The sequence below is a fragment of the Trachymyrmex cornetzi genome, unplaced genomic scaffold (assembly GCF_001594075.2).
Source record: "Trachymyrmex cornetzi isolate Tcor2-1 unplaced genomic scaffold, Tcor1.1 scaffold1571, whole genome shotgun sequence".
Taxonomy (NCBI): Eukaryota; Metazoa; Arthropoda; class Insecta; order Hymenoptera; family Formicidae; genus Trachymyrmex; species Trachymyrmex cornetzi.
The window spans coordinates 17027-20438 of NW_017296170.1; positions in this window are offsets into that span (position 1 = coordinate 17027).

Below are 3412 nucleotides of genomic sequence, written 5' to 3' on the forward strand. Positions count from 1 at the left end.
ATTTTCAGTGTCTACTTGATGACTTAGATTGTGAGAACTCGTGGGATTTTGTCTGACACGCACTAATCTGTCATTGCTTAATTTCTTATTATTATTAAATAACCAACAAAGAGATGATTTTTTAACTATTTTTATCTGGTTTGCTAGGACTACTTTTATAAACGGCGACTTTTCTATATTATCTTTTTTCTTAATAAATTCTGGATCATCAACATAATCTTTTAGACAAAGGTCATCGTCCAATTGATCATCATCAAAATTATCAGTTTCAGAGACCAAATCAGTTTGTAATCTTGTTTCTAACATTGATTCAACTTGTGTTGTAATATCTAATCCTGCTTCAAAATTCGAAATTAAATTATCATCCTCATCATTATTTAAATCAATATCTTCCACAAGATTTTCTTTCAAAAATTTGGGGAAACAATTAATATTTTTCCAATACGATTCAGGAATGTTGTTTATGCCAACTTCATTAAGGTCCGATTTAGCTTCTGCAAGCGCTGACATAATAATGTTTTCAATTTCTATATCATCTGGGATTTCACTTAAATTTTCATTACTTCCAATACCTAAACGATTATGTACTTCCCTTGGGAAAACAAACTGATCTTTTAAATCATTTTTGACGTTTTGTATAATTTGAATTTTTTTAATTCTATTCATAATATCGTTTAAACTAAAATTGACTATTGTGGAAAAAGTAGAAGTCAAGCTTCTTGTTGAACGAAAAATTTGTTCGCATGGTTGACTACTCATCAACCATGGCACGCACATACTAGAATTTAAGTTAGAGTCAGATAAAATTTTTTGAAAAAGCATAAGTAAGAAGTGAGCATTGATTTCTACTGACATATAGGAATTTGAAGTGATGAAATTTTTTGATAGAATTAAATCATTTTGCTCTAAGATCCAGTTTCGCCATATTCGGAAAATAAATACAGATTTCCAAATTAAAAATAATCTCTCTCTATGAGCCAAATTTTTGTTTAAAATTGAATCTAAAATATTTCTTATTGCTTTTAAATAAATTACAGAACCTTTCGCATTAGCCACTTTTTCATTTAAAATATTCGTCACTATCGGATCACATATTTTTTCCACAGCCCTATAATTCATTTTGTCTTCTCCATTTATATCAGATATAGTTAATAAGTGTTTATCTTTTCCAAAATTGAGTATAAGATATTCAAGATGCTTTTTATTGATTATGTAATTGCCTATTTGTAAATTCACTTTCTCATGTAAAAGCCGCGTTCTCAATTTTGTACCAATATGTATAGTATCTTGGCAGACCAACGCATTTGAATTAGGTTTCATACAATGAAACCAAGGCCATTTATTTTCAACAGAAGCTGGAAGTTTATATGTAGTTTTCATGGCTTTCATAAGTCTAGTATCACCATCAGATGAATGACCCAAAATTGTAATACCAAATTCTTTAGCCATAGATTGCATTTTTATCCATCTTTTCAAAACATCGGAGGCTGTAAACCGATTATCTGTACCAAAAATTGACAGGCAAAACGATGGAGTATTATTCTGTAAAGGCTGGGCCATAACAACATAGGCATAATTAGAAATACGTTCCTCTTGAAATTGTCTTTTTATTTCCTTATAAGTTGTTGCCTAGAAACCACAATCTGATAATTTTGTGAAAAATCAACTTAATTGTTTAAAAATGAAGAAAATTGTTATTTACCTTAAAGCATCCAACTTTTGGTAAGCCATCGTCATTTAATGGTAAAACGAAACCAATATTACAATTTTCGTATATTGAATATTCGACTCTGCCAGTAATTCCAGTCGCATCTTCACTAAGCCAAACCACTTTAGGTAAATTTCTTTGTGTTAAGAAATTGTTTAATTCCTTAAAACGGAATTCTCCCTCCCGAAGTGAACAATAGTTTGTATTTATTTCCCTGCTGATAGTGGATACAGCTGGAATAATGCCGTTCAAATTGGCATGTAATGTTTCGTAAGTCAGGCGTCCACCTATTATTCAAAACAAATATTAAAGAAGCTAAAAATAATTAAAAATACAAATATATAAAAATTTCGAAATACATCCTTACCTACAATAAAAAGATATGTGCAAAATCTTTTAAAAGATTCCTTATATTGATTATTTTTCGAATTCTTATTAGTATTGTTAAGAATTGCTGTTTCAAAAAGTTGTTTTAACAAACCATCAATATTATTTGGGATCGAAGCAATACTTTTTTTAAGACATCGAAGTTCTTCGGCATGCTCAAAAAACGCTTTCTTTAAAATGTCATTTTCTTGGACTATCTTTGAAATTTTATCAAGATAGGGAAAATACTGCGTAATAAACATTTGATTTGGGGATATTATTTGTAGTTTTCTTTTTAATCGATTTTGTCGACTGTATTTTTCACTAGATGATGATTTTTTTGAAGGTGTTATTTTAGTACTGCACATCATCTTATTTTTTCCAGTACTATTTATTAAAAATTTGGCAATTCAGTATCGGAATCTGAGTTGGAATTATTTTCCTCTACAACAGTCTCGGAGATTGTTTTTTCCTCGGTTTCTTCGGTGTCTTCGATTGGAATTATTACTGAAGTTTCCAAAGATGATTCTTGTTTCGATTTTTTATTTTGAATAGTATCCAAATTTTTATTAGCATCAGTTTTTGAAAAATAAGAAGTTAATAAGGATGATTTTTTAAAAGAAGTCTGAGGTGCTGTCGAAGTGTCGTTTTGAGTATTGCTTAAATGCTTCAAGAAATGTTTGTAAAAATTGCTCACCATCCATCTTGTACTCGTATTTTCATTTTTACTGCACTTGATGATTTTTATAGATGTTTTGCAAAGAAAACAATTAACCGTAGCAAAAATAAGGTTTTTATCCCCAGCTTCAACTTTAATTTTCATATTTTTTGCTTTTTCCAATAAATAATTTTCATTCGTATCTGATGTCTTACTTATTTTTTGCTCTCTCCAGTCCAGTATAAGTTTTTTAATTTTTTCCATTTCTAAATGCAAATCTATTATCTTGGTCCGTTTGATTAAATCAGAGTTTTCCTCAGATAAATCGTCTCGTTTTCTTTTATGACTAATTTTCTTTCCATCATCTACATTTTTATCACCTGCTTTTGTTTCTCTCTGCAACTGTTGGGACAATTCGAAAATTTGCTTTTTAAATCCTCCTAGTATTTTAAACATTTCAGGTTTTTTGGAAAACAATGGACCATAATACTTGACATAATCTTTTTTATCCACTAACAAATGAAGTTGCTCTCTTGCAAAGGCTTCTATTTCTTCAATGTCTTTTTCGTGAATCGAAAGAAGAGAACTTTCAGTGTAATATCCTGTTTCTTTTAACAGTTCGATCAAATAACTTGGCAAAATTTTTAATTTACTGTCAAAATTTACCAATTCTGTATTTT